Source organism: Gallinula chloropus (assembly GCF_964237585.1).
Source record: "Gallinula chloropus genome assembly, contig: HAP1_SCAFFOLD_40, whole genome shotgun sequence".
Taxonomy (NCBI): domain Eukaryota; kingdom Metazoa; phylum Chordata; class Aves; order Gruiformes; family Rallidae; genus Gallinula; species Gallinula chloropus.
Window position 1 is genome coordinate 338,680 of NW_028168731.1, and position 25,592 is coordinate 364,271.

The 25,592-nt window shown below is 42.5% G+C and overlaps 1 pseudogene across 1 annotated transcript in view; it reads left to right on the top strand.

Annotated features, from left to right (window-relative positions):
- The window catches only part of LOC311204219 (nischarin-like), a 246,789-nt pseudogene extending 238,815 nt beyond the window's left edge, over positions 1-7,974 (top strand). Inside the window, exons 13-18 of the transcript in view lie at positions 1,068-1,189; positions 2,032-2,090; positions 3,323-4,647; positions 5,050-5,224; positions 7,082-7,235; positions 7,943-7,974. The product of the transcript in view is annotated as a nischarin-like (transcript). The remainder of the gene's footprint in view (positions 1-1,067; positions 1,190-2,031; positions 2,091-3,322; positions 4,648-5,049; positions 5,225-7,081; positions 7,236-7,942) is intronic.
- Positions 7,975-25,592: the final 17,618 nt, after the last annotated feature.

Genomic DNA, 25,592 nt, shown 5'->3' on the forward strand with positions numbered 1-25,592 from the left:
CTCCCAGTCCCTGAAGGGAGCAGAGGAACAGGAGGGAATCAGCTTTTTGAAAGGGCAGGCAATGGCAGGACAAGGGGGATGGATTGAAGCTAAAGGAAGGAAGGTTTAGGACAGATATTGGGGGGAAGTTCTTTCCAGAGAGAGTGGTGAGGGGCTGGAAGGGGCTGCCCAGAGAGGGGGTGGGTGCCCCATCCCTGGGGGTGTTCAAGGCCAGGTTGGCTGGGGCCCTGGGCAACCTTGTGTAGCTCCAGGCCTGGAGGTTGGTGTCCCTGCCTGTGGCAGGGGGGTTGGAGCTCTGTGATCCTTGGGTCCCTTCCAGCCCAGCCCAGGCTGGGATTCTGTGATTGGGATTCTGTTGTTTATTTGCACGTACGTTGTACACGCGTGAGCGGGCCGGCTCTGTGCTGATGCTGAGAACTGGGGTGCTGGGTTGCATTCCTGCCAGGCTGTGAATATCAAACAGGCAAAAAGCCCAATGTCCCTGAGAATATTTCAGTATACTGCATTCCTGATCAGTTTGTAATGACGAGTCAGGCTGGGATCCTTCAGAAAGGTTCTGATCGAGGTAAGATCATTTCCTTGAGTGGCATTTGAGGGACAGGACCTCCTGCGCCAGGGTAAAGGTTTTACAGATCTTCTGCTTGTTTGCTTGGCGCCTGCAAAAATGGGAGTGAATGCTGTGAAGCTCACAGACTGCTCTGCTATGGCTTTGCCAGCCTGGCAATGCTTTGGTAACACTCAGGGCAAGTTTCAAGGAAATGGACCAGTTGTGTTAAAACTAAATTACATGGAGAATTCTCACACAAGATGTTGAGATTTAAATTGGTGGTTAGCTTAAAAAATGAGCTTTAGCAGTCTTCAGTGCACCTTTCAGTGCACTTAAGGATATTAAAATTGTGCCTGGTTTTGTTCTGTCCTGGCTGTTCTGTGAAGAGACCCCGCAGCTTTAATGACTGATGGTCACATTTTGATGATGCAATCTTAATTCTAGTTGTTTGACAGACACTATTAGACATTCATTTTGGTTTTACTTCAGCAATTTTAAAAGGTCTTTGTATTTCTTCTAGAAATAATTTGTGGAGAAACAGTCCTAGCCAGCAGTCTTTTGCAATCCAGTAGTTTGACTCCTACAGACTATACAGTTCCCCAGAGATATTTTGAAATACCAGACTCTGGATGTAAAAATCAGATAATTGCTACACTTGTGTTTATTTTATGGCAGTTTTAATGTGGTAGTGTTTGGTTTTTTTGCAAGCTAATTTCTGATATTAAACTTATGTTGTTATAGTAATCCACAGCAAAGGTATTTTCATTCTCTGAGCTGTTATAATTGAGGAAGGAGGTAGCCCCAAATTTGAGTGGTGGGTTTGGTCCACCTTGTAAAGTGAGTGCATGATCTGAATTCACCAAAGAATTGTCGCTGTCAGGACTGAGATGTTTACCTGGCATTAGCGTCTCATTCAGTGTGCTCTGAGATGCTGAACTGCTCTCTGAACTGAGCAGTTCAGCACCTTTTGGAAGACAGTTCTCTTCCTCAGAGAGTGGAAGAACCTTCTCTCTGGCAATAGGTGTTGGCCTAATTGGTCTCCTTCAAACTCCAGCTGTTTAACTTCTGCGTTGTGATGTCATTTTTGATATAGGAAATGCCCTTCATATGCCTGGCTTCAGGGCATGAGACAGCCAGCCCTGAGGGACTCTGCCTCTGCTGCCAGCGTGGCTGGGCTTTCTCCAGGGCCTTTGCCTTTTCGCCTGGCTGTGCGCTGCTGCTGAAGTCTGTAGTGTGCTGAAAGGCCTACAGGCCACATCTGTTCTCACTGCGTTCCTGGCTGCCTCAGAGTGCCCAGCCTGAACTAAAAACCTGGTGTGTCAGCATCCTCACAGGTCAGCTGTTCAGCTGCCCACGGGTACAGCAGTCAGGACTCAGCAGGGAGCTGCTGGCCTTAAAAAGCAGGAGCCAGCGTTAACTTTGCTTTTCACTTCTGCTGAAATCTGGCAGCAGCTGCCACTGCCTGATGGTTCTTTGTTCCGTAGGCACCTGCCTCTCTGTTGGATTCCTGTGAAGCGCATGGAAGTGACCCCAGATGTGGTAAGTGAGACTTCTGAGCTCTGGCTTAAACCCCCATCAGCTTTTTGAGTCCCAGTAGTGGATGGTGCATTTCAAACCCGGCTTTAAGGCAAACCAGTGTGTCTGGTTGCACGCTGCCTCTAGTTGTTTTCAAGCGAAATCAGTGGTAAGAGTATAAAGTCTTTGTAACCTTTGAACCCTGGAATAAAGTCAGTGGCTTCAAGCCAGTGATTTGCAAAGTGCCTGTTGGGTTTGGGAAATGGAAGATGAGCTGAACACTTTATTTTTAACTTCTGATAAATTGCACACTCCCAGCCTCTCAACCAGTGGCTGTGCACAGTATGAAGATCACAGAATCACAAGGTTGCAAAAGCTCTTTAAGATCATTAAGTCCAACTGTTCCTGTCCCAAGCTAAACCAGATCCCTGAGCACCTCATCTACCCTTTTTTTTAAACCCATCCAGGGAAGGTGACTCAGCCCCTCCCTGGACAGCCTGTGCCACAGCACCATAACTCTTTCAAGGAAGAACTTTTCCCTCCCATCTGCAGTGACCCTGCCCTGGGGCAGCTTGAGCCCATTGCCCCTTGTCCCATCTCCTGTCCCCTGGCTGAAGAGACCATCTCCCACCTCTCTTCACCCTCCTGGCTGGGCAGTGGAGGTGGGGAGAAGGTCTCCCCTCAGCCTCCTCTTCTCCAGGCTGAACACCCCCCGCTCCCTCAGCTGCTCCTCAGAGGATTTGCCCTCTAGCCCCTTCCCCAGCCTGGTTGCCCTTCTCTGCACTCGCTCCAGGACCTCCCCGTCCTTATGGTGAGGAGCCCAGAACTGGACCCAGCACTCGAGCTGCAGCCTCACCAGTGCCCAGTACAGGGGCACAATCATCTCCCCAGACCTACTGGCCACGCTATTTTTGATATAAAAAATTAAATAGTTACTATGTAAAGACAAAACAATGTATAGACACGAGATGATCTGAAAGCATCTTGAAAAATCAGTGGCAGGACAAGGGAATAATTTCAATTAGGAATATTTCTATCAACTAAATGCTGTAAACGGATAAAAGAAATGCAGAAATGAATACAACTGCAACCTATGCATTCTTGACTATTTAAGATGTTCTATGAAATTAGGCTGATGTAACTGCAGTAACAAAATTATACCTCAAAGTTCAGAGCAGCAGCAGCAGCACCATGAGCTGTAGGTAGCTGTGACTGTTTTGAAACTCAGGCTCGTACTTTGCCTTGTTATCTCTTTTGCAGTTTGGATCCTTCAGAGGAAGAACAGCGTGCAGTGCCTGACCCCTGTAACACTGTCATCTTGCCTTTTCATTGTATGTCACACACTGCCACAAACCAAGATTTTACCCAGCACCTTTCTACCTTGATAGTGCAGACTGTGCAGAGATCCCCCCCTCCTGCTTTACAGAGGAGAAAGGGAGCCCTCTGGGTGACACCAAGACCACAGACAAAGAAGATGGCTCTTTTGAAATGGGGCTTCACGAAGGAGATGAGACTCCTGAGTTCAGCACTACTTCAGATCCTCGGCCCTCTGACCAGGGAGCAGTGGAGAGTGTTGCAATAGTCAAAATTCTCTGGAGTTTCTCTATTCACATTCATCAAGGCCTCAAGCAGTTTGCTTCCTGTTTGGTTTTGACTGAAGATCTGCCAGCTGTGTTTGAGATGCCTTGTCAGGAATTGAGAGGAAATTGCCAGCACATCCCTTCTGCCTTGAAGCTGGTGCTGTCTTTTCCATATACTGATCTTCTGGAACTTGGCTTTCTCCTGCCAGAAATCTGTTTAACCCTGAAGCTGACAAATGGTGACAACTGCTTGTTTGTTGTTTCAGACCCCCAGAACCTGCAAGACTTTTATTCCTGTTTACACATGCGTTGCTCTCAACACTACACGTCAGTGTTAGGAAGCTCCGTGTTGTACTGTGGACCAGCAAACCTCCCAGAGTTTCTCTGTCAGCTTAGGGAATTGAATTGCATTTCAGCAGATGATGTGGAAATAAAAGGTTGTTTCCCAACATACCTTGTTTATGGGAAGAAAACCTGTGTCCAGGAACTCCTGCACCAAGCAGAGTCAGCTGGTAGTAACAAGGACTGGTCAAAACCCGTTTTGTGTCCTGCACTTTATTCTTCAGTGTCTAAGGCTTCTGCCCAGGGTCCCTGTGTGGTCCATCCCTGTTGGATATTTCTAACACGCCAGCATTTGTACCTAGTAAAGGTGGATTTCAGTTTGCTGCCAGGTAAATGGGGAGGCACAGAAGAGTGGAGAAGTGTATTTAAGCTGACTAGGATGCCGTTAGCATCACTGGTGCTGCATCCGACTCATGGCTGCATCCAGCAGAAGGGTTCCTTTCTGGATGGCCACGTGCTGGAGTTGCTTGTTGGATACAGATGTGTTAAAGCAGTGTTTGTTCTACCTCATGAGAAATTCCACTTCCTCAGAATCTACAGTCTTTTGCAGAGGCTCCTGCAGGATGTTAAGACTATTATTGTTGTCAAAGCTTCAGGCAAAGCAGACGCTGTACGGAACCCCATGGTGGAGGCAGACAGGCATGGTCAGTCAGCAAGGGAACGGTTCCCACAGAAGCTCTGCTGAAGCCAGTGTGGCCTTGCTGGTGAGTTTTCAGCTGTCACTGGGAATGGGTTTGGGCCTGCAGTGTTGGCAACGTGCTTCATCATTCTGTTGGCCTGTGGTGTGTGTGGAGGGTTATCCTGGGCCGTAGCTGTCTACCTGTTTTGTTTCTGGTTTGGTTTATAGTTGCAACATGTGTTTTCTTATGGAAGGAGACCTGCCTTTCCCATGCTCCCAGGCTGAGGTCATGCCAGATTGATAGATATGCTCAAGAGAAACCATTTAGAGCAAACTATTCAGAGTAGAAGCTGCCCATTCCTGATTTCTGAATGAAAGTATTAATTTTTGTAGGGGAAGGGCTGTGTAGTTCCTTAAATTTTGTGTGTTTTCTGGATCTCTTCCAGCTTTTGCAAGCCTCATCTGATGCTGTCATCTTTCTATCCATCTGAATTTCTCACGCAGAAGATGACAGAAGATAACCAGATTGCTGTTCACCTTCCTGTTTCTGTGTCTCTGCAGCACGTGGCTGGGCTGAAAGGAAATGCCCTGCTGGAGTTTTTCCATGGCAGCGTAGCAGAGGTACTACCCCCAGCCCAGGTGTATAAAAAGATGCCTTGTGGCCTCTCAGGGCTAGACAGTGTTTTTCAAAGGGCTGTCCCAAAGGGCTTAAACCCAAGGGTCAGGCTCTGCCAAACCTGGAAGGGTTTCTATCACAAACTGGTTTGTGTGACTGCGTGCTGGGTTCCTCGCTGCAGCGACGGGGATCCCGCCGGGCACCTCTCAGGCTCCTCGAGGCAGAACAGGAAGGACATTAGTGTGTGTCTGGCAGGAATGATAACTCCACTTCCTTTTTTTTCCCCTTTCAAGGGTCAAAATGAAATAAAATTGTATCAGTACAGGCTGGGGGTGACCTGCTGGAGAGGAGCTCTGCGGAGAAGGACCTGGGGGTCCTGGTGGGTGACAGGGTGGCCATGAGCCAGCAGTGTGCCCTGGGGGCTGAGAGAGACAATGGGATCCTGGGGCGCATCAAGAGGAGTGTGGCCAGCAGGTCACAGGAGGGGATCCTGCCCCTCTGCTCTGCCCTGGTCAGGCCCCACCTGGAGTACTGTGTCCAGTTCTGGGCTCCCTGGGATAAAATAAGCCAGGGATCTCCTGGAGAGAGTCCAGAGGAGGCTATGGAGATGATGAAGGGCCTGGAGCATCTCCCCTGTGAGGAAAGGCTGAGTGAGCTGGGGCAGTTCAGCCTGGAGAAGAGAAGACTAAGGGGGGACCTTATGAATGTTTATCAATAGCTGAAGGATGGGATGCAGGGGGAAATGGGCAGCCCCTTTTCAGTGTCTGTGGGAACAGGACAAGGGGCAATGGCTGCAAGTTGGAGCACAGGAAGTTCCACAGCAACATGGGGAAGAACTTTTCCCCAGTGAGGGTGAGGGAGCCCTGGGACAGGCTGCCCAGGGGTGTGGAGTCTCCATCTCTGGAGAGATTCCAGCCCTGTCTGGACGCCGCCCTGTGCAATATGAGCTGGGGAGCTGCTTTGGCAGGGGGTTGGACCCCATGGGCTCTGGGGGTCCCTTCCAGCCCCTGTGATGCTGTGAAAATGACTGGAGTGGAATTACTTTGTGATGGGATCTCACTAAATCAGTAGGTGGCGCCTTTGTGCAGTACAGATGTACGAGTATGTACTTGGCTGTAGGAACTCCAGAAACAGGAGGAGGTAAACCTAACTTGATGTACAGTCTGTGTGGGGAACACCAAATTTAAAAATACAAATAATACCCTAACCTCAGAGTGTGGCACTTTGATAAATCATTGTGCTCTGAGTACAAATCTCAATTGAAAAGCAACTTGAGAGAGACACTCTGTTCACATCCCTCACTTCCAAATCTTCAGTGAGCACAAATGGTAAGCTGTGCTTCTCTTTTGACATCAAGGGATGCTGATAAAGAAAGGTGACTCACTTGAGGATTCACAGTAAACTCATCAAGCTGGGCAGATGCCTCCCTGGACAGCAGCTGTAACAGCAAGAGGTGCTGTTGCTGTCTCTTAAGGTCTCTTAAGGTCATTAAATCCAGCCCCTCGGTAGCATCTGAAGGCTCAGCAGACTTGTTGGCACTGCTCACTGATCAATTTTGTCTGCAGTGTCTTTTGTGCCAAGTCTTTACTGTGTGCTAGCTCCTACTTGTAGTTTTGGGCAGAAAATGAGGAAGAACTTGACCATGACAGGAAAATATGGTTTTACACAAACAGTGGAGTTCCATTGTGTGCACCTCAAAGCTGTGCTGCATTTAACTGCCTCGAGGTGAGCTTCTGCTCTTTGACCACAGCATCTTTAGATGCTCCAGCTGTTGAAACTGTTTCTCTAGTAGCCTATGATGATAAAGCTGCCTGGATTATCAAAGTGTGCAAGTAACTTGCAGCATCTGCTTTCTGTCTTAGGTGGAAAATGAAGAGTTGAGACAGCTCATGTGGTCCTCAGTTCTGCTGTACAAGACTCCCAGTATGGAAGTGATGGCCTGTGTGCTTCTCTCAGCAAAAGCTATTCCGTTTCTGTTGGATGATTCATTTGTTCATGCTGATGAGCGTCAGTCAGGTAAGAGAGCTGGTTAATCCCTTACTAGGGTTACCAACCTGATCCCCGCCTGTGGGTTTGTCTTCAGTCTGACCTCAGTCCCGGGGAAGACCTTGGAGAGGGTCATCTTAGGAGCTGTCATGGAGCACATGCGTGATGCCCAGGGCTTCAGGCCCAGTCAATGACCTGGATGAAGGGATTGGATGCTCCCTCAGTCAGTTTGCAGATGACACTAAACTGGGAGGAAGTGTTGATCTGCCTGAGGGTAGGGAGGCTCTTCTATGAAACTGTTGCTACCCAATGCAGTGTCTCACCCAACCCACAGCTCAGGCCGAGCCTGACAATGAAAATATCTTTCTACAATCTAAGATGCCATGTTACTCAAGGGGTTACAGTGTACAGCTGGCTGTCTTTCTTACCCAGGTGTGTGCAGATGAGCCCAGTAATACCGTATCCGTAGGGAGGCAACAGCAACGAGCTACATCTTCACAGCTTTGCAGGCGCTGGACATGCTGCTGGCTGTAGGGGAAGTGGTGTGACAGCCGGTCACGGGGAGTCTGTATAATCCAGGTCGCTGGGTCCTGAGTGGCAGCCCAAGGAAACTTGCTTGAAACATCTCGCACACCCTGGTGTCTTTATAAATCTTTTAATTGCATAACGTCCTTCTGACTTTGTGGCTGTGGGGTTTTTTCTGTGCACTGTGGGCCTCTTTCCTGGGTTGCTCACAGGTCATTGTGGAGTCTGGTTTGATTTGTTATGAATGGGCTGGAGATAAAATCTTCCCGGCCACGATGCCATTTGTGTTGGGTTTAAAGAGGTTTGCTAGGGAGTTTGTTGGGAAAATGAATCTGGGCTTGATGATGCTTTGTTTCAGCTCTCTGTGCCTGGCCTCTTGTTCATTAGAGATGTGAATTTGTTCCTGGTTTAGTGCTTTGTCATGGTAAGGAAAGCCACCCCTAAGGTGGGACAACCTTTTGGATAGGAATGTTGTGGTTCAAAGTTCTGAAAGCTGACCCGAGGCTGTTTTACAATCCTGTAAAAACAAAAAAATCTGTAACTGTGGGTGCATGGTGATTTTGTCTTGAAGTCTTTCCACTGATGAAGAAAGAATTACAAGTACAATTAAAATAAACATTACTATCTGAAAAACTATGATATTTTAGGGAAAACTAAAATTTCCTAGAACCTCTTACAATTACAATATGGTCAGCTGATACAATCCACAAAACATTTCATTTTCATCTACACTCAAATATTTTCGATAATGCCCTGTGATTAAAATGATAAAAAACACCCCCAGACAGTCTGAAGACTGTCTGAGTGACAGCAGGTCAAGTCGGTGGCCACAATCAGAAGCAACATGGCAAAGACAGATTATGAAACAGTAAAGAAATCTTGACTCCAATATAATTTGAGTTAACTTTTTGGAGGTCTCATGGTTGTTTGTATATTTTATCTTATAAATTGGAGGCATGAAGTTCAAAGTCATTTATATAATATTGAGGCCTGAGTTGAATATTGGATATTAGCGGAATTATATGGTTAATAAACCCCTAAATACTATGTGGTCTTCTAACCAAAACATCAAATAAGGTCTTGCTCATTATTTTATTTTCAAATTAGTGAAAACATTTCCTTCATTGCTGCCTACTGCAAGCAACACTGGGGTTTGTGTAATTTTTGTCCTTGCCATTGCTAGATTCGGGGACAAAGAAATACACTTTTTATCTGGGGCTTATTATCATACATAGGAAAAAACCATAAATATGCTTTGTTCTTGCTACTGCCATGTGGACAAAGATGAATGCATTTTTTGGCTAGCTTTGCTGCTGTTGCCAAGAAGAGATGAATATTATCTTATCTTTTTTGTTTTGCTGAACAAAATCCTGCCCCAAGATGAAGGCAAGGCCAAGGGCAGACAAATATTTCATATGGAAAAGGAAGATAAGTAAATATTCACCACAGGGATGTTTGCTCCTGCATGGAAATGCTAGTGAGAATCATGTGAAGAAGAGAAGCATGTTTACATCTTTTTGATTCACTCTTTAACATAGCATTCTCCTTAGGAGCATTGGAACCGTTTTCCACTATCTGGAAACATCCTGTAAAGCATTCCTGCTCTGTGCTGCGATAGTGCCACTGCCCTTTGTGCACAAAGACTGCTTAAAATACTGGCTACATTATGCCAGATACAAGAACTTCATTAAATTATTGAGAAAAAAGGAAAACAGTTAATATTGTGTTCAAAGGAATATTATATCTTTCCCACTGAGCTTAGCAGTCCAAAAGTTCACGTTTTAGGAGTCCAAAGCTGCAGCCTTTGTTCATCCAAATGACTTAAATGGAGAGCAAAATTGCTTTTAACTGGACTTGAAGATGAAATTCTTATCAGCTCCTTGATAAGAATGATACAAAGATAGTTTTCAAAAACTGTTACATGGACAGAAAAGGTCAAATTCAGAACTGCATCTGAATTTTTTGTTTCTGGTGCTTGGTTTGTGTTTGTTAGTGAAGAGAACGTTTGCAAGGACTTAAAATGCTGTCAGAGTTTATCTCAGGATTTTATGCCACTGCTGGTCCAAATTCTGCAATATACCCGTGGACCTTCCAGTGCAAATCAGTCTGTACATGTATATGTATACGTGTCTGTATATAGAATATGCATTGTATCTCTGTGCCTGTGTTCCCCTTCACTGGGCCCTCAGATGTTTATCAGAATGGGTTCCAGAACTGCTCAAACATGACTTGACTTCTCTTTGTAAGGACTTTGCTTTGAGGCGATTCGACATCCCCTCTCTGACCATGACTTTTACGTAAACCACCTCCGCTAGACCATCACCGCTCTGATTGATGAGTTTGACTTTAGGTCTTTTCTGATTGTTTGTTTTGGTACATAAAGCTCTCCAAATGTACCTGAGGCTTTGTTACTGTGATTTTAAGTTACAATTTATCAACATCCCAAACAGCACGCTAAGACTTAGAATTCCTACTTATCAATTTAGTAAAGATCCTGTCTTTAAAAAGAACCTTTTTCGATCTTATATTTATTACGGCTGCAAAACTAGCCAATTGCAAGCAGTTTATAGAACTTCTATTCAGCTTCAATAACAGTAGTGTTAAAATAACACCTTGATAACAAATAACTTCTATAATTCCCTTATAAGTAAGAAGTGAGAAAACCAAGCTGTTACAAGCCATTATTGTCAAACATATTTTCAGAATATACTTAGCTCACCCAGTTATTTGAATTCTTTACACCTAAATGTTAAGGGCTCTGCTTTGAAAACAGTGCACGTTGCTTATTTAAAATAAATAAATAAATATATAAATAGACTGAGAATGCATCTGATGGTATTTACAGCTACATTATGACAATCACTGCTGGCAGCTTAACTTACATTTATGCAAAGTTTATGCACAGTGTCTAGACAGTGTAGTTGTACTATGACCTGTTTTACTGTTCCAAACGAGGGAATCTCTTGTAACTGAACTCTATTTAATCTCACTAAAGCTCTGTAAAAACCCTGAAGTCTGCTCATATGTTACCAAATGGTAGGTGGATACTGTGCAAACACTCAACAGATGAAAACTGACATCTTAATGACACCATCAGGCATATGAAAATTTACACCAGCAGGAAATAGTGAAACATCAACTATTCTTTACTAATTGTGTATGAATAACACAACACTGTCTCAAAAAGTAGAATTACAGGAAAATCTCACATAGTTTCACAAGGCAAATCTTATTTCCATTATCAGTATTTTCAGGTAAAGAAAACACAAAAGTAATAAACCTGTAAATTTCATCAATATCGTTTCCTAGAGGACTTTGCATTATGGGAAAGCTTGTTTGAATTTCTTCTTTTTTATTTCTTTTTTATTTCTTCCAAAGATGATATGTCAGGAGGACAGAAATTTATTAAAGTAGTTCTGGAAGATAAACTTACTAAAGAAAGTTTTCATAGTTGTGAAACTCTTTTTAGCCTTTCTTGGGGTCATTTATATATTTTTGGTTAACTTTTATATAAATTTGATTTAAACTTAGAATTTCAATTGGCTAAACCCAAGAAATTTCAATAGTGATTTGAACACTTTTGTTTGTTAAGTTTCACATAAATGACAGTAAACCCAGAGATTTTTTCCCAAAACTGAAAAATTTCAACTCTGCAAGCACAGAAAAATGTTCCTTAGTTCTTGTTAATTTTTAGTGGAAGTAGAGCCCTCATTCCTTGTCGAATCGATCTATCACCACTATTCCTTTCCTTTTGTGAAAGCCAAGTTATTCTGAGAAATTAGCAGGTTTTCTTTTTGTTTAATATTGCATTAAATGCTTAACATATATTTAAAAAGAAAATTGTTAGGTGATGCTTCTACCTGGCTTCTACTCCTAAGTTCTGAATCAATCACTGTATAGGATGTGAGATGTTCTGGGGCATCTCAAATGGCAAGAGAAGGGTGTCGGTGGCCAACTGAATCAAGTACTGAAGTCTCAGAAACATTTAAAATTTAAGATAAATTCTGAAAACATAAGTCAATTTTTTATGTCATTGTAAATGAAAGGAATGCACACAATATTTAATGAAATTAATTTTCAAATAATGGGGGTAGGGTGGAAAAAAAGCGATGCTGCCAATCACTGACAAAGGAAGTGCAGTGAGCACTTCCAATAAATTATTAGATCTTCCAGTTTAGATTTTAGTCTTAAGCAAAGCCTGTTTCAAGTAAACCCATCTTTTTTCTATTTATGAATAATAAGTCTAAATCAAAGGAAAACCTGTTCCAAATGGATAAAACCCAAAAAATATTTCAAAGTAATTACTCTGAGCTAATCAGATTTGATCTGTAATCTGGAATACTGTCTACTTGTCACAGATATTCTCCTCTCATTGAGCTAACTCTACCACAGTGAAAAAATTATGAAAACTAGGTTAACACTAAGGACAAAATGGCTTCAACCCTGAATAGCAGCTAAACTTTCAGCCATACATCAGATTGGATACTATCAGCAAAATAATTATTTAATTAAAAGAATTTGTGTAGCTTTTAACAGCAACTCAAAACCCCAAGTTTCACACTGCCTGAAATAAAGGCAACAAAATAAAGTGCCTAGTTTCTAGTAACGAGAGTATTCTGTCACTGACACAATGCATTTCAGTAACTTTTAGGGCTTAACCTTCACCCTATACTGTACCACAGCGTAGTGAAACACATAGATACAGAGAAATGTGGCTAGCTGAGAAAAAACAAACCCTTTTCCAGAAAACTAAGCTTTAAATAGCTTCTTACCCTAGAAGCTACAGAAATGCATGAATCAGACTAATATATGCATAATGGACTAAAATTCATGTGAATTCACTCTGCAGAGTTACATTGTGTGTACCTAAACAGTCTTTGAGACAGAAGTATCAATGTAATTTAAGGAAGTTTCCCATTTACTGTGTTTTGTTTGGCATTGTGAAGACTTCCTAGAAAGTTTAAACTGGATTTTTCTAACAGGGGTTTTTTATATTAAACTGAAGTAGAAGATGGAATCACGTAATGCACTCCAGCTGCAAACAGGCATTGGGTCTTTGGAACCAGGCTACAGGGAGTCTGAATTTAAACAAAATAAAATGTTATGTGTATTGTGTGAAGACCATACGTGTAAGTATGAATTTTAGGAACATCTTGAGAAACCTAAAAAAAGTTAGCAATACTGTCATATTAAGGTCTAATATTTGAACTAGTCTGAAGCCAAGTGTAACTACTGCATTCCCAATGTCATAAAACAATTTTTGAAGTTGATAGTTCACAAAATGTCAGATCTTGAGGTTTTTTATTAACCTATGAGTAAATGTTCTCTCTTGTATCCCTGCCCAATGTCATTGAGAGCAGAGGATTCCAGTTAGGGAAGGAATATGCCAAGGTGATGGCTTAATCAAATTATAATTATTTAAAAACTGCTCAGAAGCTTGAAATTGTAGGAAACATTTCTATGGAATTACTGAACACAATTCATATAAGACAAAATGAGTGATAAATACTTCTCAATTAACTAAAAGAACAAGTCCTTATCATTTGTGCAACAAATATATATGTAAATATATTTACATTTAAAGATACCAAACTGGATACATTAAAATGGTTAAAAGATTTGATTCCGTCTCAGTTCTTACCTATGTGGGTATTTGTTTTTCTTAATGGCTATGAAAGAAAATATTGGAACAGAGTTCATATATGATAAATTAGATTCTAAATAAATAAGAACTGGGTTTAAACTTCTATCTGATTTCCTGAATTCTTGAGGAACATGAAACATTAATTGTGCATTATTGATTCAACAAGGAAGTGCAATCATTCAAAATCTATAGACCTGCATATATCCAGTGAAGTATCTTGCTCACTACCTTCAAAAGGAAATGAATGAATATCAGCAGCCAGGAGAGTAGTTTCTAAACCTCAGACTAATTCTATGAATGAATGTCCAGAAGTTAAGCCAGTCTTTACCGGAGAGTCTAAACATCTTCCTACAAACACACAAGAGGGCATGAATGTTCATGAAGCAAACACTCAAATAAGAAAGGGATATTTAACAGTGCTTGGGATTCTTCTGAGATTCATGCATTCACTTCCAGATCTCCCTGTGTTTTCTCTGGAAGTCTCTTTATGTTGGAGAAACATGTAGTTGATAGCTAAGGGAAGGTCTTACTGCAGGCATGTCTTTCATGTCTGAGAATGAAATGAGTACAGAGACTGGAAAATATGTAATCTCTCTAGATAGTGCAAAAGAAGGGGGGGGGGGAAAGTCCTTGACTTCAAGAGCCTTAGTAAATGATCACTTGCAAAGCAAGATATGCGTACAAGATAGCTCAAAAGAAATTGGTTATTGGTAAGTAACTTTCCCTTTCTTTGTTATCAGTGCACTTTTCAACTGGGAATAACCACGACGAGATGCTGACTCTAGCTATATTGCTTTAGCATTCTTTTAGTACTGATGTAGTGTCACTTTTTAAATCATTCCAGGCTAAAATAAGCACCCAACTTCTCTGGCTTGGAAAAACTGGCTCCACCATCTTCATCTTGTACCTGAGCTGGGATTTATGTAGCTTTTGGCAAGCACAAACGAGGCTTCTCACCCAAATACCTGAACATATATTTAAGCCAATCACATGCACACATACACACATATTTGCCAAATACCATTGATTTTACTGGCTCATTGTACAACAAGATATATAAAATCTGGTTTCATACCATTTTACTTCTTTTCATGCTGTGTGTATAAAAATCCACTATTTAAAAATATTTCTCACTTCAGAATATATTCTTCATGACATTTATGCTTGTCCACCTCTCCTCAGATATAATATAAACATGATAAATTTCCCATATCCATTATTTGCAAACCTGTATAACTTGTACTAATCTTATACACTTAGCTAAAAAGTTCTGATTTAGAAAGTTGAGGTTTCTTGGGAATTGTTTTACTGCTGACCTATTGCCTAGTGAGAATCTATGCTAAGGGGTACCAGAGTGACCATCCATTTTTTGTTCATGCTGATTCAAACACTTTAATGTGCATTATTTTACTTCTGGAGCTCACTGGAGTTCAACTACCACTGTTGAACATCTAATCTGCACACTTGATGATTTCATTATCACTAATTTGTACACAACTATGACCTTCAGTTTTACATCAGTATTTTCTAATGATTAATTTTTAAAATACATTTTGTAGTTTCTAGAAGATTCTGGGAAGCAGTGATCAAAAAGGGAGTGTAAATGCTCCCATAGAAAGGCTCATCTGCTACAGCCTTTCAAAACAGTATCTCCTCCAAGTCCACAGTGTACCTACAACAGGTGCTGCACTTTGAAACTGGGAAAACATAGGTAAAATTCAGTGTATAATACATGATATTTTAAAATATTAAGCAAATCTATACTTCTTTAAGATTAAGATTTGAACATAAATGATGTCTGCAATACATTACGCATATTTGTGAGTTCTAAATGACATGTTAACAAGGCCTGAAGAACATATATATACTTATATGTGTTGGTGTAAACTATTTTGAGCAAGCAGAAATCTCTACATTGTTGACGATAACCAATCAAAACTGATCAATTCAGAGCAGAAACTGTGGTTCTGATGAAGGGATTGTCGTGGTTTCACCCCGGCTGAGAGCTGAGATCCACGCAGCTGCCTGCTCTTTAAAGGAAAAGAGGAGGGGGAGAGGTGTGTGGCAGGGGTGAGGAAAGGGAAGGGAGAAGGAAGGGGCAAATAACAACCCAAAACCAAGAAACCAAAAGCCCGTGGGTTGGGATAAGGAGAGTTTACTAGAATAGCAGAAAGGTACAATATTAGAAAGCTAACAGGACTTTAGAGCAAAATTATATGAAGCTGTTGATACCCAATGCAGTGTCTCACTGAACCCACAGCTCAGGCCGTGCCACCCAGAGCCGTCCCGGAACCTGATCATCCCCCCAAAACCGCGCATCCTGGAGCCGCCCCGCTCCTCCTCCCATCAGCCCCCCTTTATACTGAGCAGGACGTAATTGTCATGGAATACTCTCTTTGGCCAATTTGGGGCACCTGTCCTGGCTTTGTCCCCTCCTTCCTCATTAATAGAGAAATATGAAGAGCTGAGAAAGTCCTTGACTGCTTGACCACAACTAAAAACATCAGGGTGTTATCAGCACTGTTTTCATTTTAACTCTCAAACACAGCATTCCATCCGCTGCTACAAATGAAGTGAACTCCATCCTGACTGAAACCAGGACAGGGATTTGAAAAATGGGAAATTTAACTACAGAACTGTAGAATTTTTATATCACAGATTGTACCAGGAAAATGAAGGTTATCAACTGCTGTTCCAATTAATACTGTACTCCCTATGGGATGAACATGTGCAGAGGACCCAAAAGTTCTCTGTGGTACAGCATTAATCTTCTACATGCAGTACAGCTAATGTTGACAGAGCTGTGGCTGTTGTCAGGCCTACTGATGACTTTTGAGTTTTTGACTTCATCTGCCTTCTAGTGATTTGCTCTCTGAAGATAAGTTTGATGAGGAAAAGATAAAAAGTCATCAGCACCTTTAGTTTACAGAGACAGAAACAATGCTGAGTAATTACAGATTATTTTTCTCTAAGAATGTTTTGAGAAATCATATTCCTAAATAATTTCAGAAAATTAGGTAGAAATTTAAAGTTTCTTCAATAATTAGGAATTAGGAGAAGAAAACACTACAAAAGCTGATAGAAAGAAATCCAAAGTAGGATCACAACTGATGAATCATAGAATAGTTCGGGTTGGAAGTGACCTCTGAATATCATCTGGTCTAATCCCTCTGCAATGAGCAGGGACATCTCAAGTCAATCAGGTTGATTAGAGCCTTGTTCAATTATTCAGCCGTGGTTTGTTTCAGATTTAAGGAGAGGAGAATAAACCAGAAGAGATTCACACTGTTAGGCCAAAAACATTGAATAGTGCAGGTCATGAGTTCATTCAAAATGTGTTTTTTAGGAAGACACATATCAGACCACAATAAATACAGAAAATCTTCTATGCCATAAAAAGAACTGCTCAATCATTTTGATATTCTGGACAACTTCTTTTTCCATGGTTCTAATGAACCATGGAATTCTGATTCTATTATTAGCAAGAAATTGGTAACAATCGTTTGTACCCTTACATCTGAAATTTTATTTTGTGGATAAAAGCTGAACTACTTTTTTCTACATAGCTAAAAAAGGAAGGAATGAATAAACAAGCAACTAAAACAAGAAAGAGCAAAGAGAGAGATAAAAGAAGGGAAGCATTGGGACAATCCAAAGGACCTGAATTTCCCTGCATGGAAATCATAAATGTCTTAAAGAATTGGATAAAACTTGGATAGAAAAAAGGTAAAGATAAATTAATGAAGTTTAGGTGATGTCCATGTGGACATTTAGGATGGGTGACAGGTTTCTCAGACCAAACACCTCGCTTAGTATACATGAAAGCATTCCCCAAAATCTATTCTGCATTTATTCTCATTATTCCTTTATTCAAATGCCTGAGTTGGAAACAGACACTCCACAGCTCTGTGCAGTAATCACTTGAAACCACCATCGTCAGAATTGTAAGAAAATGCATTTCTCCTCCAGTAACAGCTGTGGGAGAGATCAAGGATTATCCTCCTATATTTAGACCACGTCCACACCAGCACTAGTGTGTTACTAGTTACACAGCCCCAGCTAGGCAAGCGTTTGTGCATCTGGAGATGGCAGACTAACGCAGAGCTCAGAGTGTCAATTTATCCTGTGTGAAATGACCGGGGGAGGGAGACATAATGAACAGCTGCATTGAGCTGAGAAGCGTAGGAGAAGGTGAATGAAAAATAGGAAGATAAGGAATAAAGTGAGAAATAAGAAAGGATAGAAAATGAAAGGACTGTATTCATATGTAGAAAATGTGTGCAAAGTCACTTGCCATTAAACACAGTAAAAATGAGAAGGGACGTCATTGTCCATCTGACTCCATTTATCTGATAATCAACACTTTTTATACTCGTAATCCTGAACTCTCGTTTTAAACCCACATTAATGAGATGATCAGGCATTTCTACAACTGCCTTATGAACCTTGCCAAAGAGAACTCATTTTCTCAGATCATTTGCTGCAGTATCAGTCCATCGTCTCATCCTGACCAGACTGTCTCACCTGTTTGTATAAAATTATGCAGACAAATAAATTAAAGTGCTTTGACATTCCACTACTCTTTTTCTTTTTTGTTTTTTTTTTTTGGCTGAGGAATCTTTGGTCAGTAACCAAATCAGCAGTTTCAAAATATTAGCATTTACCCATTTTAACACAACTAAATTTTCTTTCACCAATCACATAGTTTCATATGTACCCAGGTGTGACTTGTTATGCTCTTCAACATCTTCTCATTCTGAAAATTTTTATTTGTATCTGCAAATCAAGACATTTCCTGTTACCGTCTACTTTTTAAACAAGCACAATGAGGTTCATTTTGACCTTTTAACTCAATGAGAGTTATGCCAGGAGCAGCAGTCTTGCATGACATTTCTGGGGAGGCTTGTGTTTCAGGCATACAGGGTTTGCTACTGTTAAGCCTCAGACTTCTGGTCTCCATCTCAAGTTTTAAAGCACATTACAGTAGGCTACGTGTGCCGACCCTAGCTAAAACTATGCCAGCATTTCCATAATAAAAGCTCTTATTTCCAGAGGTCCCAGCTGTACATTCAGCTGTAAAAATGCGCTAGGCTAAAATTGGATGTACAGGATTCAATGTGGAATTAATACAAATTAAAAAAACATTCCACTTGACTATTTCTGAGCTATAGCTTCTGAAAAAGTAACGGTTTGTGAGATTCCTTTTTGGCCTCTCATCTTGTAAATCAAAAAGTAATTTAACTTTTTCAAAATATTGATGTTATTACGTGATGAGACCAGTTCTGCTTCCACAGGAAGGATTCCTCTATACCTTAGACACGGGGATTTATTTTCATGTATACAAGAGGGCAGCATCTGTAGTTGTTTACCAAGAATTCAAAAATGACACACTGTCATCCTGCCTACACAGTTCACTGCTACTGATGTTTTATGCTCATCAGAATCCTACTCCTGCAAAAGCAAGGATGTGTACATCAATATATAATTTTGGTTTCTTGGCAGGGGGCAGAACTCATAACGCACTCTGTCTTAAACTAGCTGTGGAAACCTTGTTGCTTTTACTTTATTCCTTGTGCTTTGTGCTGTTCTTTTACTTCATTTAGAATAAAGGTAGAAATAATACTAAATAATAGATTAAATTCTGACAGGTCTTCCTATTTCTCCCTAGTTTTATCTCTTTAATTCCATGAAGCTCTCCTAGGCCCATCCTTAACGATCCCATGTAACATGCCTTGCCTGTGTCTTCTACAACCTTGAAGCATACAGTTCTCTTCCAGTCAAGCATATTGTAAGGGCTCAGAGGACGTGTCTGTGTGCTCTTTTGCAGACTGGCATGATTGATCTGTCTCAAACACAAGCTGTGTGACAGCACCCCAGTAGTACTTACCAGCTTGAGCCTACTGATTTGTGGCTGATTCAGGGAGCCTCTCACCTCTATCTACCAAGTATCTCATCATCATAACCAGATTGGCATGGAGATGGATGTTCCTTTTGCATCTTTAAAGCCTCCAGTTATGAGGACTCTGACACGTCCCTGGGAAGGTTGGTCAAGTAAATCACTGTAAAGAAATGTATTTCTTGCATTGAACTAAAACATCTCTTGGTGTAACTTCCACCCCCATGTGACTGCTTGTGAAGAGAGAGCCTGCATCCTATTTTCAGTCACCTGTTAAGTACTTTCCTGAGAAAGAAAGGTCCATCAAGCTAAAGTATGATATCTAAGCTCTGGATCAGCGCAACACTGACAGGAAGGAACCTCAACTTTCACCCATGGCAGTGTGCACTTAGAGCCCAGAAAGCCAACTGTCCCCTGGGCTGCTTCACAAGAAGTGTGACCAGCAGGTCAAGGGAGGGGATTCTGCCCCTCTGATCTGGAGTGACGCCCCCTGCAATGCTGCATCCAGCTCAGTGGTCCCCAGCACAAGACAGGCGTGGAGCCCTTGGAGCAAGGCCAGAGAAGGCTGGAGCACCTCTGCTATGGAGGCAGGCTGAGAGAGTTGGGCTGGTTCAGCCTGCAGAAGAGAAGGCTCTGGGGAGACCTTATAGCGGCCTTCCAGTCCCTGAAGGGGCTACAGGGAAGCTGGAGAGGGACTGGTGACAAGGGCAGGGAGGGACAGGACAAGGGAGAATGTTCTTAAGCTGGAGGAGGGGAGAGTTAAATTGGGTATTATGGGAAAAAAATCATCTTCCCAGGGACAGTGATGAGGCCCTGGCACAGGGTGCCCAGAGAAGCTGGGGCTGCCCCTGGATCCCTGGCAGGGTTCAAGGCCGGGTTGGATGGGGCTTTGGGCACCCTGGGCTGGTGGGGGGTTTCCCGGCCCACAGCAAGGGGTTAGAACCAGATGGGCTTTAAGGTCCTTTCCAGCCCAAAGCTGCCTGGGATTCTGTGATTATTTTTTTTCTTGTCTATTCTTATTTGTAGCATTTCCAGTAGGGATTATTTAATCTTATTCCCTAGGTTAATGGAACTAAACTGGTGTAGAAATAACCACAGTAAATACACTACAAGTGCTTTGCAGCCTTTGTGTTCCAGGGGAAAGCTGTGTCTGGCTTGGCAAAGAGCAGCAGTTGGATGTGACAGCAGTGTACAACCTTATTGTTGCTTTGGTGTTGAACAGGGGTGTGCAGTGATATGGGGGTGCTTACTTCCTTGCAGTGTCTTATACTTTGTCATCTTAGATTTGGTTTCTTAACTTCCAGATAGAAGCTTTTAAAAGAAAATAATTGAGTACCCAGAAGCTGCTGTTCAGAGACACCTGCAAACAATGGATTTCTGTGGGATTGGTGCATATAAGAGAGCGAAGACAGAGGCCTCTTGTAGGTCTGACAGAGGACTAGAGCTCCTTTTCTGTGGGCTACAATATTCCACGTCATGACCTTGTTTCGATTATAAAGGTAGGAAAATTCTGCTGTGTCCCCCAGATGATGAAGGGAACACAGAGCCTGGGTTTCAGTCAGATCTCTGCATGCCAGGTGAGTGTAACTGGCTTTATCCAATAACAGAACTGTTGAATTTTGTTCGGAATGCAGCTTCAAGCTGCTTCTCCAAACTGTTCCTCCTCAGTGAGTGGGGTTTCAGTTATACTAAGAATGTGCTTGTCTGAAATGTTTGCCTCATCAGATGAGCTGAACTGTGCTGCAGATGGCCCATGGATTTATTTCCTTGTCATGAATCATGAGGGGTTTGTCAGTGAAGTAAACTCCTCAAATACTCATTTCATGATGATCTGTAATGCCTGTTTGTCCTTTGCAGCTACCTTAAAATGAGATGTGTGTGCCTAAACTATCACAGATAGTTTTTTGTTCTTCTTGTGAGCCTTAGAGAGAGCTCTTGGAAGAGCTCAGAACTATTTCTGGACTTCTACAGAGCATTTGCGTTTTGTGAAGTATGGGAAATACCTGTACCGACCTTTGTGCTCCTTTAGATTGAAAAATAACAAATTCCCACAGGGAGAATTTTCCAGACTTTTTCTTTTCCTCCTGGAGCTGTCAGTGTGTAGAAAGGGGGTTGAGCACTGTGTAGGTCCAGAAGGGCAGAGAAGATAGAGGATGGTGAACAGGGACTCTCCACAAAGGTAAAGAACCTGCAAGAATTTAACTGGGGATGGTTCCCTCCATGTGCATGCGTGTGTATACCTATGAGATTTAATCTCCAGACCATGAGATCTGAGCCTTTCACATCAGACCGAGACTTGTTCTTCCTCTTCACCTTTTTCTGCTGTTTGTGCTTTGATCCAAGCTGTATTTGAGGAGGAACTGTCACAGAAGCACAGCTGCTTTTGGAAATAAATCAGAAATTGATGAATTCCTTGGTATGTTTTAGTGCAACCAGTCAGGAAGTTTGTGTCATTTCAGTGAGCCTTGATAGAGTGTGTTGAATGCATCACTTCACCTGTCTTAATGTTGTTCTTCCAGAATTCAGGAAACATGAGACCTTCTGGTCAGTTAATGAAAGGATGTGCTTTTCTGAGGCTGACAGCTGACAATGAAATGCACTACTGCAACATCTCTAAGTGGCTCCCCAGGAGCAGGAGGCGTGTGAAATGATTAACCCATGCTGGCTTTGTTTTGAGGGACAGGAGGCTGAATGCTGTGCTGTGATTCTGGCTGGCTGAGGTGATAGGTGAAGCGTGGTTCAGATTGTTCTGGCACAAAATTAACTTTAGGTGAAGCCACTTCAGAGGGGGCACTCAGCAAATTGTGGAACACTTTAAGGAAGGTCCTGAAGAACTGTTCCCTGACTCTGTAGTGCCTGTAGCCTCACTAGTGCCAAAATCATTGATGTCTGACCGCTGTATGTGAGTGGAACCTTGTGGTGATGTGCAGCTGGACTCTGGGACTTGCTCCCACTGAAGCCAAAGGGAGTTTTACTCTTTGGAGAACTCTGCTTATCAGGAAAGCCGATGCTCTCCTGTCTGTCAGGTCAAACTGGTGTCCTTAAAAGGAAGAGGAGGAAGATGTTAATTCCACGTGTGCATGTATTCTGACTGCTGTAATCCACATTTGCTCTTGGGATGCTGTCAGAGGAGGCTTTTGGATGCTGTTTCCTAGTGTTCCTGGAAAGAAATGGGATTGTAAAAATGTTGCCAGATAATGCATTTCCTGCCCTGGGAGCTTGCTCTGGTGGTAGTGTGGTGAAAGTCCTCAGACTGTCCAAGAAAATGCTGCAGCTTTGCACATCAGCAGCTTAGCAAAGGATGTCAGGTTTGTCTGTTAGATGGTAGGTGCTGCTTTTTCTGGTTAGAATAAGTCTGAGCTGCTATTGAACTTAGGGATATCTCAAAGTTTAGCAATTTCTATGTTGTATAAATGAACTTTGGTTCCAGCCCTGTTAAGAGGGAAATTTGCCATTAGTTGCGTTGGGAGCTTAAGGCTTGAATGCAGAGAGTGCCTGTTTGAACACTTGGATTATTCTGGTGTTAAAGAAAATTTATCTGAATTCAGTGCTTCTAGTTTAGAAGCAAAAAGGACATTGTTTTGGTGCCTTAATCATGAGCTTAGAATATAAATGACAGAGATGAAATCGCTGACATTAGGTTTTGCAGGTACCATTTGCTCTTTGGTAACTGGGGCAGCGTTGTGTTCGATACCATCATCCTGTGTTTTTCAGGAGAGCAGCTCTGAATGGCTGGAGAAGTCTTCAACATCAGACCCTTGCAGCCATATGCTGTCACTCAACAGTTGCTGCAGGGGAAGCCTACGTGTGCTAATGGAGATGCCAAAACTGATCTAGGTCATATTCTAGATTTTACCTGTCGACTCCAGTATTTCAAGGTGAGCCATGTTTGCACAAGTACTGGCGGTGTTTCTGCCAGAGTGATGGGATTCTTGGCATGCTTCTGGAGCCTAGTTAGAATGCACAAGATCTTTACTGGCAGTAAACACCTGTAAGCATTTAGAGCTGGGTGTTAAACAGGTGCTTATTCTACCAACCTTCAACATAGTTCTCTAAGGAAGACGTTGATTCTGCCATGTGATGACATCTCTTCAGCGGTGCCCTCTAGGGTTTCTGTGACAGAGCCTTACTGGGTGCTGATAGGCAGGAAGGAGGCAGGAAATATTCATTTCAGCCTTGCATTCTTTGACAACACTATGGCTAGGCCAGTGCATACAGATGCATACATGCATGTGTGTGTAAGTCCTGTCCCCTTTCTCACCTTTAACTGTATTGGAAAGTTTAAAAAACCCCAAACCAAACTAACAAAACCATCAGTTTTAGAGATGAGTGGCCCAGAATTTCCAGGAAAAATGCCATTACAGAACAAATGTAAAATGGCCTCAGAGAACTTTTGTCTGGAACCAGTTTGATGTTTTGTTCTTCTACCAAATCAGTGAATTACAAAGACTTGTGCTGAGTAGCTTTTTTAACACTGCTTGCTACAGGTCAGTGTCTTTTCAGCCCTTTTATTACATGAAGAATTTCCTTGTAACTGTGTGGTATGTTCAAAGATGAAACGAAGCAGTGGTTTGGGTAAGGTGCACTGGAGGGCTTGGAAAGTTTAGAAAGCAAAACCACAGCTCTACTGTTATTCCTGTGGATCTTCAGTTGCCTTTGCCATCCTCTGTGTGTAGAACCTGTTGTTCAGAGGATTCTCTGGGTGGAGAAGAACATATGATTTAGAAAAATATTATATACAGCATATTATTTAGAAAAATACTTGAGAGTTTCTGGCCCTTCTGAAAGCTTGTGTGTGGGAGCCTTCAGAGTTTATAAGATATATGTAAGACCAAAAAAAAAACCCCAAACCTTAAGAGATTTCTCCCAAAATTTTATTCACAGCAACCAGAACTGCAACCGCCTGCCTTTTGCACTGGTGCCATGTGCTCTGGCCAGAATGCTATGGGCACATGGGAAAACTAGATGCCTTTTTATGAGATGGTCTAATGCTTTCTTCAAACCCATCTTGTCAGTGCCTTGGACTTCATCCCCTGGGCTGGAATTGAAGACAGTTCTGTCCTGGAGGATCCAGGTGTTTCAGGGAAGCTGGTTTTAGTGAGTGCCACTCTGGCTTGATCAGCTGTGGATGAAGCCTTGCTCAGTCTTGTCTGTGGGATTTGAGTGCCCCATGTGCTACAAAATACAAGCACCAGGTGGCAGCTTAAGTTCAGTGCCTCAAGTTCAGAGCACTTAGCTGGAGTAACTGATGGTTTGGGTTTTCTCTGCTGAAGAGTTAATCTGCGAGTTTCCTGTATCATCCCGTGTTTGACAAAGGGGTTGGAGCTGTGGCTGTCCCAGCTGCTGTACTTGTGCTCTTGCCCGTGCACAGCTGTCTGAAGTGAGCACAGGTTGGGTTGTGTACACTGACTGTTCTTCCTTGTTGATGACCAGGTCACTGGAACAGGGGGACCTTTTGGAACCAGTAAGATTCAGGAGCATCTGTTGCCGTTTGACCTGTCAATTTTCAAATCTCTTCATCAAACAGAGGTACAACTAAGCTACTGCCTGTAATTTGAGGGGCTCTGTAAATGCCAGGTCTGGTGCATGTCTCTCAGGCTTGGCAATTGCTTTGCTTTGGTGCTGGGGTTGGGGCATGCAGTGTTCAGGAGGAGTGTTTTATTTGGGAAACAGTGTGGGGTTTTTCTCAGGACTTGGCAATACGGATGCCAGATGTAAATATTCAGAAGAGCTTGTGCATGTCTTCCCAAAGGATGTGTGTCATTTCCAGTGTATGCAGAAGCTACCCCAGGGTGGCTTTCTGTCCCTGTGAAGCTCCAACAGATGGGTTCTAATGGGAGCTCTTATTACAAAGTACTTCTTGTTTGGGAAGCAGCAGGGATTTCTGAAGTGATGTGAATTTGCTTGAGAAGGTTCACTTGAGTGCAGCGCTTCTGGCTTGAGAATTTGTGGCATTTTTTCGTTGCTCTGCTCTCAGTGTGGATCACAGGGCTTCCACTGGGAGTGTTCAAAACCTCTTTCATCCCTTTCAGATCTTTCCAGAGTGGGAATGCCTGGTTGTGTCACACAGCCCTTACCCTGTGCTCCCTTCTGTTGGGTTCAGGACCTTTTGTTGGACATGCCTGCTGTCTCACTGATAGGAGAGGCTGTGCTGGTTCAGAGCTGCAGTGCAGTCCCCAAGTCAGGGACTTGCTGACATCTTAGCGTGGGAAGGAAACTTCAGTGGGCTGGTGGTGGGAGTGTGTCTAGCATGGATAATTTCAGGAGTAGCTTTGCTTAGTGTGGGGAGAATAAAAAAGGTTTTTGTTTTGAAGACTTTTGT